Genomic DNA, 13,577 nt, shown 5'->3' on the forward strand with positions numbered 1-13,577 from the left:
CTCACCACCAAGTCCAGCTCTCCTGTTTTGCTTAGGTAAGGAGCAGGGCCAGCTCTTCCTTGCTCACATCACCAAGACCAGTTGGATGGCACTGCCCAGACAAGGTACAGGGACATCTACCCTGAGTGGTGGATGATATGGTGAATAGGGTAAGCTCTGTGCATCCCTTAGAAATCAATATCATCTCAAGTAGCAACCCATACCAGGGATACATACATGGTCTTTGGTGGTTACATGAGCCATAGACATTGACCAAGACTCCTGCCACTGCAGAACATGACCCACACATGGTCCTTGGCTGCAGCACATGCCAGGACATCACCATGGCCTCAGATAAGCAAGCAGGCTAACCATATCAGGCTCTTCTTCACTACTTTCATGTCTCCACTTCTCTTCATTGGACACACACCATTCTGCTTCTCTTTCTTTCCCATTTCTCCATAACTTTCTTGCTCACCTTAGTGGTGTTGGGCCTCTGGGTGTACATCATACCACATCTATTTTGCTATTTAAAAGTAGAAGTACTAGAGACAACAAGATCAATAGGAAATACAGACAACCAATTATGATCTTTTGTTCTTAGCCTTTGGATGTGTTTGTGCATTGAGCCTGCAGACCATTTAAGAGTAGACATAGCCTTTTGAAGCAGCAAAATCATAATGGAATAAATTGGTACAAATTCTGTCCCTTCTCTGTTTCTCATTGACTGAACATAAGCTTCCAGGGATCCCCTGCGAAGGAAGAGCCTCTCCTTTTCATATGGAATAATTATCTATGGGAATTTCAGCTCGACTATTGCTCTTGTGAAAAGAAAGTAAATAATACTGAATCGAATAACATGTCCTACTACTGGACAATGGGCCACACATTCACTTGTCTGGAAGAGCAAGGGTTTGAATGGCCTCAGGATTTTATGGGACTTCCCCAAATCAAACACTCCTCTGAAAAGTGGACTCACAGCCAACTCCATCTGTGCAAAATCAGTAGCAAGTTGCATTTTTCCACCTTCACCAAGAGGTCTTATGAGCCTGGCTTTGCTGATAAAAATTTCAATGGCTCTCTGCACAATAGCTTCAGTGTTGTCAAAGACAAAATTCAAGCAATCAAAGTGCTTAAAGTAGTCATTCATAATTCTGGCAATGAAACCTTGTAGCTCTTTCATGTACAGAGAACAAGGAACATCAGGATTTCCTGGGCTAGATAATGACCCAGAAAAATCTTTCTGAAGCATGGTGATTATTATGGCCTCAGTTACATCTGCCACTGAAGTCAGTAAGGTCTGCATGGCATTCCCCATAAGACTGTGAATTATCTTTAGGGACGACATTATAGTTTGCTCAGCTCTTGAGGAGAATGATCTCTGACTGGCAGCCACATTTGTTACTGATTGGTACAACTTAAACAGGAAATTCACCATTCCCATATTTCCCTCCTGTCCTTAGATGAGAGGCCCAAACACGTGGCTTGCATTTCCTTGAACAGAGAGAAGCTACTCTGGTTTCATACCATATACTTGAATTGTTTTAGCCACATTTTTGACACAGCTAATGTAAGGTTTGTATCAAAGGAAGCTACACTGACTTTACTTGCTATAGTTTTCATGACCCTATCAAGTTCATAAGAGAAAGGATAATGCCCACCCTGGGGAAAAACAAGTTTATGAGTTCAAAGATGCATGATAGGAATTTTGAGAGATGAACAGCCTCATACGGTTGCAGTGACACTTTTGAAGCATTTTCTGAACAATAAACTGACTTTCTCAGTATGAAAATGTATTGAGTATCTTCTTCCATGTATAGGGGTAAACATAGAGGTTGGTAGTTGCAGTTGTACTGAAATTTCCTTGGGTATATTGGCTGTACTGCTGAAAAGGCTTCCAGAAGTTGTTATAAAGATCTAATAGTTTAGAGTATGCCTTCAAATGGCTGTTTCAAAATCATAGAATTTGGTGCTGCATGAAACGGGGTAGAAAGTGCCAAAGTAATTGCACTCCAAAACATATAAAATGTCAGGCTGTCCATCCTTAACTATTTCTTCAATGAATCAAAGGGTAGAAAATGGATCTTTCTTCTTGAATCATACTTTTTGTAAATGCTGTAAGTGTCCACAAGTAGTACATATATGATCCACAATTTTTTTCTATATTTATCAAGAAGGAAGCATGGAAAGCTGCTGTGTTTTCTGGAGTTTGTATGGGAGCTTGCTCAGGACCTCTTCTCATGGCAAACTTGGAAGGCTGAGTCAAAACTTTGAGGTGCAATGCATTGTTGATGCTGTCTTCCACAATAGCACAATAACCATCCATGACATTGGTAACAGTATGCTTAGAAGTCCTGGGATTATTGAAAACCTGAAGACCTGTTTCAACCTGAGCTTGATTCTAGGTCTTCATATCTTTCTCCAGCAGACACTTAGCTTGATTTTCCATTCCAAGTTGAGCTCTTGCAATAAAGAGTAGCCCATTTTCTATTACTTCTATTCCAGAAAGATCTCCGCCTTGAGAAAGATAATCAAGTTCATTGAGACTTTGAGTAGCATCTGTTATCTCTCTACTTCCTTCTTGCACTTGTCACTGGAGTCTCTTACTGAGACTTGTTTCAGTAAGCAAATTGCCAACAAGCTGAAGTCTTGCTATTTGTACAGTGCTGGCTCCTATTTTATTGTATGCCTCAACAATTGTTTTTTATTTGATCATATCAACAATTCCCTGTAAATCTTCCGTTCTCATCTGCATCATCTGAAGAATGCCTTTCAAAGACTCAGTAAAATTTCATCTTGAAACAACCTGTAGGTGTAGTTCTTTATCTTACTGACTGATCCCATGGGCAAGACTTGCTAGTTGCTCAGAAATTAAAGCTTGACTAATATGCGGATCTATATGTTTTTACAACAAAGTCTTCATTTAAAAATTTACTATAACAGTCAACTTCTGCAAGGTCAACACGACAGTTGCAAAAACAAGTGCCACACCAACAGCCACATAAATGGTGCTCTATTTTGAATTCTTATTCATTTGAACTTGGAGTTGGATGCATAATGGTGTCTATAAAACTATGTTTTGTTTTCATGCCAATAAAAACAAACAATTGCACTATCTAATTTTAAGCATTATGGTGACTATTAAATGAAATAATTCAGGACGGTTATGCTACTTGGCACTTTGTAAGCAAACAGAAAATGCTAGTTGTTGATTATATTTTTAAATTTCTGTTAGTGAAAATTCCCAATAATGACACAGGAACTCAGATATGTTTAGACTTACATATCACTGTCTTTTGAAATGTTGCAGATAGGATCTTTTGAAAGCCTGAAATAGAGCATAAGTTATCAAATTGGACTGTGCAGAATATTTTTTGAAGGAATCATTGAATAGTAAAATCAAGGTGTTAATCTGAGCCAAATCTGCCATATCCTCTTAGAGGTAATGGCTATGGATCCAGACTTTAACATCTTCTGAATGATTCTGCTTCTAGAAGGGAACAAACCTAGAGCCTCAACTCAGTTCACAAATGTAGCTTCATTAGAAATTAAATATGTGCATACTTTCATATTGATCAACTTTGCACTGTATCAAATGCCATCTATATATACACTGATAAACAACACTTGTGGTAACACATATTTTTAGAGTTCTTTCAAAGATGCTTTCTAGAGCTCCCCATATTTTTATTGCAAATGGGATTTTTCACACACAATATATTCAGGTTATGGTTTCCCATTCTTCTAGTTCTCCTAGTTCCTCTCATCCTATCCCTCCTATCCCTTCCAGATCCACATATTTTCTGTCTCTCATTATGGAAAAAGATGGCATCTAAGGAGGAATAACTGAATAATATAAAAATCAAACAATCAGAATAGAGCAAATAAAACAGAAGAAGAGGGGGAGAAAGCCAAAAAACAGATACAGATATAGAAACACTCATATTCACACAAACAAGGATTCAACAAGAACATAAAATCAGAGTCCATAATATTTATGCATAGGATCTATAAGGTTAAAAATGTCTTGAATCAATATTATGAGACAAAAAAAAATCCTTCAAAGATTCTAGGGAGTTCATTTTCTCTGAGAATCATGAGTCTACCTATGAAACCATTGTTTCCCCAGACATTCCCTCAGAGGGAACTAATTTTTTCATTTGAAAGTGACTATCAACTGAAGATAGCTTCTGGGTTAGGGATAGGGAGAACATTTAGTTTTCCTATCAGCTCTACGACCTCATTTCTTAAGTTCCATGCAGGCCCTGTATATGCTGTCACACTGTCTATGCATTCATATGTGTATTGATCATGAGCTGTCTTTAGATGGCATTGTTACCTTAGTGTCTTCCATCCCCTCTGGCTTTTATTCTCTTTGCCTCCTCTTCTACAGAGTTCCCTAAGTCATGGAGGGGGGAGGGATTTGATGGAGATGTCTCAGAATGTTCAAGTTCTCTTTCTTTGCATGTAGTCTGGCTGTGAGTTTCTGTATTTGTTGTTGTGTTATTGGAAGAAGCCTCCCTGATGACAGTTGTGCAAGGCCAGATATGAGTATAACATAATGTCATTAAGAGTTATTTTAATGCCATATTTCTTTAGTAGAATAGTAGAATTTGGTTTTCTAGGGCTTTCTGTAACATGACAGTTTCCCAATGAAACATCAGTTTCCATAGTTTCACTGATACAGCAGTTCCCAACATGTTACATGCTATCTTTTGAGCCTTAACAAAAATTACTTTACATTGCTTTTTTCATCAAATAAATTAGCAAATATATCTTCAGTTTATAATTTTCTACTCTATGACTTATCAAAAGTTAAAGATGCTAGTGTATACTGCGATCACCAGAATAGAAGTGTAAATAAGCATATACAAGCTCATTATATATAAGCCCTTTATGTAGCATCAATGTATTTGCACCTTTAAAAATATTTTAATAGTAAAGTTTTGGAAATGTTAAGAATACCATTGTTATAGTCCAATTGCCTGTTTTAAATGTGATATAATTTGATACTGATTCTACAATCATTTAGTCATGCAAATTAAATTTTATAAGAATATTTCAGAGTTTCTGAAAATAGTGTTAGGTCTTAGGAAAGTCTTCAAGTTTCTTGTAAGAAATCATACAGCCACTTAATGCCTATACAATGCAGAAAGTTATCACTTCATCATTCTTACTAAGTTACATTTGTGATACACTGTAGGAGATATCCATTTATATTACTAACAGGAAAGAATGCAAATACAGCAGCATACACATAGGAGGTACATGCACATAGGAGGTACAGATTGGAGGACCAGAAATCATGTACAATATGGTCTATATAGTAAGTTCAAGAATCTATGTCAATACAAAACAAACAAACAAACAAACAAACAAAAAGATGCAATAGGAGGAGATTAGGCCTCATGTTTTTTGACAGACAAGTAGTTACAGTCAGAGACATTTGTGATGATGACCCACTCCTCTTTCCTGTAGGATATCAAGAAGACAAAATGAAAGAACAATCAGATGCAGCTGTGCTTTTTCCTGGTGGTGAATGAAAGATGACAAATACAACCATTACATAGGCTGTCACAGTCTTTCTGTATGAATCATATCATAGTTTTAAATAATTACCTTTCACACCCATTATTATGGCTGCAGACCCTCTCTCTGCCTTCCCTTTTATTGATGGATGAGATAGAATGAGTTCACCCATATAATTTTTTGTCGGAAGTAATGGCTGTGCTGCGTTTACACTTGACTCATAATTTGCTTTAAAGTACTATTTCATCCTCTACTGATCATGTGGAATTGAAATTATGAAAATAAAAACATTAAAAGGTAGGACATTGGGACCGCTTCTTTCTCATCTTCCTATGTGCTCAGCTATCAGCTGGCCCATGCTTACAACTAACTTTCAGGCCACCAATAAGACCCTGTTGCTTTAAGAGAGGATGCATCTTTATGAATTTTAGAACTTTAACTTTCTGAGTGGGTATGGTATGTGCAAAATTGAATCCCCCTGGTTTCTATGATGGGTACAGGTTGGTAGTGTAGTCACTTTGGTTCTTGACACAAATAATAAAGACAAATCCTTTATTATGGAGGTGGCAGAAATCCAAATCATCGCTGAAGTGTTGCTCAGAACCAAATCACTATGCACCTGCTGTGAAACTGAGCAACATTACTCTATTCCCATTTCAGTGTCTACAGAAATTGGTCAGCTAAGTGCTACCAAAGAAATGGTATTTGTACTTTCCATTAGCAAACCTGTAGAGTTTGGGGGTCCAACTCACTATGTGATCTCTGGTAGATCATTCTAATCAATGAAACAATAATTTTCATTTCCATAGTATTATCTAAACAGTTGTAATACCTGCAATTAATTCCTTTTATTCAACTTTCAAATCCTGCAGAGCCATCTTCGAAGACCTTAGCAATAATTTATTGGGTTAAATTGTATCAAATCTTGAGAGTGGTAAATGTTAAATTCAAACTGAGATGAACATTCCTTTAAAGGATCCATAATCTACACAGAAGCCTCTACCCAAAACAAAAATGGCATCCTGCACAGGCATTTGCAGCACAGCTTTCAGAGTATACTAAAGTTTTGTTAGTTGAATAGATCTTGGAAATCAAATCCTTTGGCTTAAATCATGCTAAGTATACCAATACAAAAAGTTAAAGCAAAACTCTTCATTAATTTCCCAAGACTCCTATTTCTTAAAGCAGGTAAAATCAGAAAATGCCTTGAAAACTTTCTGGAAATAAGGGAGGAAGTTCAATAGTCCTTCACCCTGATAATATAGTAATCTGCAAGAAGGAAAGGGTTCTCTGAGGCATACACTGGAACTGCAGACTGAGGTGTAGGTATGTCCATACCTATGCTGTTGATGTAGTTGGGAAATATTTTCTAATATATAATCATCTTATCGCTTACCTTTATGCAGAAACACTTTGGATGTGCTCGTGGAAAGAAACAAATGATTAGGGTGGGGGTTCCCATCTCTAACAAGCCCTGAAAATACACTTGCATAAGAAACTTTCCAAAGCTAGATATTCAGGAGATCTTTTTCATCATATCCCTTGACAGAAACATAGTTTCTTTATAGAGTTATCAGATAACAGGCTATGTGCAGACACCTTACCTTCATTCTAACTGTTGGACCATCAGTATCTATCACTGTTTCTACAATCAGCAACACATACTGTAAGCAGGATGACTAGACTGTGTCCTTTCATTTCACTTATATATAAGCTCTAAGTGCCATGTTTTTATTGGAAAATTCAGGTCAAAGGAGTATATTTTGCAGCCATGCTGTTGTTAAAGTTTTCTTTTATTTGTACGATGATCTTTGCTTTATTATGCTTATCTGATTTAGCCCACTCAAGAAAATAGACAGTATGTGGTGGTTTGTCAAATAGAAATCCCCCACCCCAGACATGTGTTTGAATGCTTGGCCCATAGTGAGTGGCATCATTAGGAGGTATGCCCTTGTTTGAGGAAGTATGTCCCTGTGGAGGTAGGCATTGAGGTCATATGCTCAAGCTATGCCCAGTATGGCAAACAATTTTTCCTTAATGCCTGCAAATCAAGGATGTAGAACTCTAGATTCCATTTTCAGCACCATGTTGTCCTTTATGCTGTCATGCTTCCCACTATGATGATAATGAACTATACTTCTGAAACTATAAGCCAGCCCCAATTAAGTGTTATAAATATTGTCTTTATAAGAGTTGCCATGGTCATGAAATCTCTTCACAGCAATAAAACGCCAACTAAGAGAGTATGCCTGGGGAGGGTACACCTTCTACCTCTATCTTGAATAACTCTTTCTCCCATATCTCTTGTTCCAAAGACATAGCAATCTTTTGGAAAACAATAAGACAACTGATAACTAGTTATATTGTCCTCTATAATATAAAATGAAGCTATCTTATTTTATTTTTATTGGTCTAAGGTTTCTGAAATGTAGGAAAATGTCCATAGTGCTTGGTGAATATATATGGAAAATGAATTGTAGGATCCTATGTTGCTGAGTAAAAAAGTGAGTTCGGCTTACTATATAACTAGAAGTTATTACTATATAACTAGAGGTCAGAGGATGAGATGAAGCTTGATTTATAATACTTCCAGTTCTCAGAAGCCTGGTCAACTGCTTATTGCATCATTCCAAGACCGGAATAGTAAGTTAACATGGACAAGACCTGCCTTTCTTCACAAAGTTTCTTCCTACGATGCCTCAGGAAATTTGATTGGGGAAGAGACTACGCTGGGTTTCCTTAACTTTCTCTAATTTTCTAGTCCTAATTCAGACCACTTTTATGTAAATTTATTATTATTTTGGAAGTCCTTCAAAACAGACTTTCCACCTATATTACAAATATCCATTAGCAATATGAGTGTGGTCAGTGCCCATTAAGTATCTAATGAATTTAGGTTAGACATCAAATAGAGACCTGAGAGCAATGAAATAATCTTCACAAAAGCAAGGAAGAAATAAGAGCTTTGCTAGACAAAATTTATCCCATGTAATCAGACAATAAACACATCCTTCCTTTTCCTCCTCCAAGGTCTGTGATTCACACACCTGCTAGAGAATCTCAACATGACCAAAATATGTGTCATATGGGAGCATAGATATCATTCGCCTTTATATTATCTCATTGAAGACAGTACACAAAAGCTTTTACTTCCTCATAATTTCTTTCACAGTTTTATTAAGACTAAAATTTTATGTGAATTTAAGCCTTCACATTTATTCTTTTTCTTAAAAGCTTTCATTTTGCCATGTGATGAATATTAGACTCCAGTGGATTATCTGGATAAAGAGAATTAGCTGAGGTTTGCATTAGTCAAGAGACTAAAGTCACTAGAGGCTTTAAGGGAGTGCCTTACAATATAAATAGGACTAATCTCCTTCAAGCCTTGACTTTCAAGAAAGAGAATTTTCTCAAGACCAGTGTTTTTAATCAGCAAGATCTACAAGGAGATTGAAAGTAATGCCAGTGATAAGGGAAGCCGGCTGTGTGAGAGGAACTAGAGTGAGCAGGCAGCCAATGATCTGATTCACGAGGAATGTGAAAGTGTAAGGGAGAGATGAAGAAGTCTGTTGGATCGCCTAACTCCTTTTAGGTCAGAAACTGCCATTCAAAGCCATCCCTGTCTGAAGTGAAAATGTACCTGTTGGAGGGGAGTGTGGTATTAGCTGGAGGACAGCACCCATTGAAATGCTGAAGATGTAGACTATGCCCTAATGTTTCCAGTGTTTCCATTTTTTCATGCCAAAGGCGTCAGTGCCAGCTACAAAGCAGGTGAAATTATTCTGGTGTGCTTTTGTAGAGGGAAATAAGAGTGAGATATATACTTTATCTGAGATGATGAGGCACCAGTAAAAGCTGATAAGGTGACCAGAAAATGAGACAAGAAATGTCCCAGCCAGAAATTTTTGGAGCCTAGCAGTGACCTGTACTTCTAAACTCACACCTTTTCTCTGAGAAGCAAGAAGGAAAATACTTCTTGAGCTTCTGCCTTTGGTGAAAAAATAAAAGGAATTATTTGGTTTGGTATCATGTAATTTATGGAATAATAAGGTAAAGAAAGCAAATGCCTCTGTTTCAGACATATTTTCTTGTGGTTTTGGACTGATTGATATATGATTTTCTCCAGTATCTACACATACACACACAACATAGTTGTTACTGTCGAAAGTGGAATTCATAGTTAAAGTCGTTTCTAATCTTCATGTGATTTGCCTTTGAAAAATTTCAGAAATGGGCCTAGACCCTCAGGCCAAACTGTTGTGTCAATATTTTGCTAGACAGGTCACTTGTTAGCAGAGGCTAAATGTGGTGCCTTAAAAAAAATGGTCCTTCTTATACTCAAGCATATGTTAGTATTTCAGAAGTATATTTGTTTAAAGTCTTAGTATAGAGTATAGAAATTGGGAAAAATAATGTTCCGTCTCCTGACCAAAGTCATGAGTGATCATCTCTAATAGGAAAGCATAGGGCCAAGTGAGGCTACCCATTAGGGAAGCATCCTGAAGGTTCCCATATAAAGACATAGTCAGTGGCTTCTGTGAAGAGTTGAGACTTGGTCAACCCCAGTGAAAACCAGAGAGCTCCAGTAAGCACTGACAAAGGTAAGCCACATACCAGCACTTCCTTTTTGTGTGCTGAGTTCCTAGTTGCATCCTTGAACCCAGCTCGATTTGACTTTTCCTGGAACATTTTCTTGTTCTGTCTGAGAAATTTCTAAACAGGTAACCAGAGAATTCATTTTATTTCTTGACCACCTCCACTGTACTAAAAATTTGATTATGATAAAATATTTATCATCATTTACCATCTATGATAATTGTGTGTGAACCATTTTTATACAAGGACAGGTAGCAAATGAGATGGTGGGGAGCACACTGTGTATGTGTCATGCTTGTTTTTAAATTGTCTGCAGCATAAAAAGCCAAAAATATAAAGTCATACACAATCTATAAGCAAACAAGTATAGCTGTGTTCTAGTAAATATTTAGCTGCAAAGATATGGGATGAGCTGGATTTGCTTCTGGGTTAACAAGTGTTTGGAACAAATAGTTCTTCAGAGACAAAGTCTATCTAAATTGCAAGATAAGCTGATGATGTTCTGAGGTCAGATCATATCTTTGAGGACTTTTGTTTGGTTGTTGGATTATTTTGAGACATTATAATAAAAGGAAAAGCAAGTCTTCATTTCTGGACATAAGGAGAAAGACTTTGTATAAAAGCAACAGCACTGGACATAGTCGGGGGGGGGGGCAGTTGGAGAGGAAGATGGAGTTACATTCGCAACATAGGAGCATGAGAAAACTGTGCCACTCTAGTACAGTGCTTTGAAACTCCACCTCAGTACCAACTACAGGACTTTTGACCACACACTTTCTGGGGTTCACTCCTGAGTTTCGTGATTCTGGTGTCGGTTCAAAGATTTGCATTTTTATCATGTCCCAGTATGATACTAAAGTTTCTGGTTGACTCTATGCTGTGAGACCAGCTAATGTAAGTTTGATATCTGGATGGCATTAGTATTGGATGAGAATGAAATTGAAACAAAATCAAGGACAGAGCACAAGATATCAAAAGCACAATATTATGTATATAAATATTACTTAAAATGACTTATAGCCTTTTGAGACTAAAATATGTTGTTTGATCTACTCCTGACATTCTACTCCTGTGACCTCTGTGACTGAGTTTTGGTGTCCACCTGTTCTCATTCCGTGCTTGACTCCTGAAGTATCTCCTGGGTTAGGACCAAGCTCTTTTGCTTTAGTTTTATCAGCTATGTGTCATATCACTTTTTTTGAGCTTCTGTCCTCCATGAAAATGGTGCTCTCATCTTTAGTGTATATATCAGATTTCAGCATCTGAGCCTTCTTATCCTTATACTGTGATTTCCCTTCTAGACTAGGAAAGTGATGATTTCTAAGAAACATTAGGAAGACTACAGCCATTGTGATTAAGCAACTCCATCCCCATACACTATGAGAAAAATATTTGCAAAAATAATTCCTTAGATAAGACAAACATAAGAGGCCTCAAATCTGAAACGTCGAGCTTTATGGTTAATATTTGTGGGAGAAATTTTGTGCACATTTTTGCAATTACTATCAGAGGCATTACTCAGCAGAGACCTCTCTCTGCTCTGCTTCCCTTCTTACAGCATTTCTCTCCACGCTCCTTATTATCACTGGCATGGTTTTTAGTATTAGCAATTATGTTGAAAGCCACTATTCATTGAATGTTCCCCACAGTGTTTCATGTTTATTTCCTTATTTCATTCGCACAGTCATTGCTGGCCATGCTTCTGTATCTCCATTTCAGAGAAATTCACAGAGTAATTAGCTTGCTGAAGATCAAAACTTTAATAGGCAACAGTGAATTATTCCCAGACCTGAATGGAGAGAGCCCATATTCATTTAGGCCTTAATATTCTAGAGCGTCTTTTCCTTTACAGGCAAGAACAACAATGACAACAAAAACTGCACAAATACTGGAATTTCAAAGTCTTTTCTACTGATTGTGTATAGGTATAGACTGGAAATAACATGATTATCAAGTATTTAAAGGCACAGGAACATCTTAGAGCTCTCGTGATCCTAATCTACAGCAGGAGAGATTTGGTTACATGTGGAAGACTACTCAGAAATCTCCATGCATAGTACACAGCTAAGGGAAATCTTCAACAGGATTGCTACCCATTTCCCCTTATCCTTGACTTCCCACCTGAAGTATCGAACCATGCTGATTATTATACAAGAGTGCTTTCCTCAGTGGGACATGAAGAGTTGGTGTGAGTAACAGAATGTTACTACATTTTACAGGCACTGGTCATATCCTCTAGCAAAAGCACCAAAGAAGTGCAAGGACAACTCTGAGCTGCAGACTGTGATCAGCCATCTCACTTTCTTTTGTAAACTATGAGTTTAATGGACTGTTACTGAAAACCTATGAGGATTACCAGAATGTCCCATCTCATTGTGGATGATGCCCTCATGAAAACTACACCATGGAGCCCCCTTTCAACCAGCCTCCATTTCCTGTATTTCTAGAACCTTCCAATTATTTGTAGTGGTATATGATCATTTTTATACGTATTCATGTTTGTGCACTATTTGTGCCTGGTGCCTCTAGAACTGAAAAGAGGATTCCAGAATCCCTGGGACTGCAGTTACAGATGGTCTTGGGATCTTTCATGTGAACACCAGGACTTCTGTAAGAACAGCCAGTGTTCTTAACCACTTAGCCATCTCTCCAGCCCCATATATAATCATATTAATTAATGATTTATTAACATCCAAACAATCTTCAGCCTATACTGAGGGAAAGTCATGTAAGTAAGCAACCATACTTATACAACCCTCCATGGAAATACTAAGCAGAAACAATTATTGATTAAAAAGTTTTTACAGTCTGTTTGGTTTTAGTCAAGTACTCATTACTTTGTCTAGAAACATTTTAAAAAACATGATCCATGCCAGTCCATGCTAAAACATTTAAAATCTGTGAAAAGGCAAGTGTTTTTTATAAATGATATAGCATGAAGATAAAATATTATGTCAATCAAACTCACTCATAAGGGGATAGCCTTCCTTAAAGCTGTTGCCTTTGTGTGTGATGTGTTCTACTAGCTGGACTCCCTTTTCTGGCCTTAGTCAGAGAGGAAGTGTCTGGGTTAGGGAGAAATACCAGGGTCCCCACCCACTCAGAGGAGAAGGGGATGGGGCATAGGGGAAGGATTGAGGGAGGGGTTGACCAGGTGAGGGACAGTTAGTGGGATGTAAAGTGAATAAATTAAAAGTAAATTAAATTAAACTTAAAAATAAATAAATTTAAATTTAAATTTGACTCTATTTGAGCAAAAATGTTTTGTAGATTGGGTATATAAGCTATCAATTGTGAGACTCTTAATTTTAATGCCTCATATAGACAGACTGAGATCAGAAAAAAATTGAAAAGAACAAAGAAAGGAAGAGAGAGGAGTAAGGAAATAAGGAAGCTAAAGATAGAAAGACACACACACATACTAAGACAGAAAAGTGGAGAGAAAAGAGAGAAAGAGAGAGGGGGGGACAGAG

The 13,577-nt window shown here is 37.3% G+C and overlaps 1 pseudogene; it reads right to left on the reverse strand.

Annotated features, from left to right (window-relative positions):
• Positions 1 to 505: 505 nt before the first annotated feature.
• Positions 506 to 5,611, reverse strand: LOC114639451 (annotated as a pseudogene).
• Between the last annotated feature and the right edge of the window lie 7,966 nt (positions 5,612 to 13,577).

The sequence above is a fragment of the Grammomys surdaster genome, unplaced genomic scaffold (genome assembly GCF_004785775.1).
Source record: "Grammomys surdaster isolate TR1022 unplaced genomic scaffold, NIH_TR_1.0 125708, whole genome shotgun sequence".
NCBI classification, from domain to species: Eukaryota; Metazoa; Chordata; class Mammalia; order Rodentia; family Muridae; genus Grammomys; species Grammomys surdaster.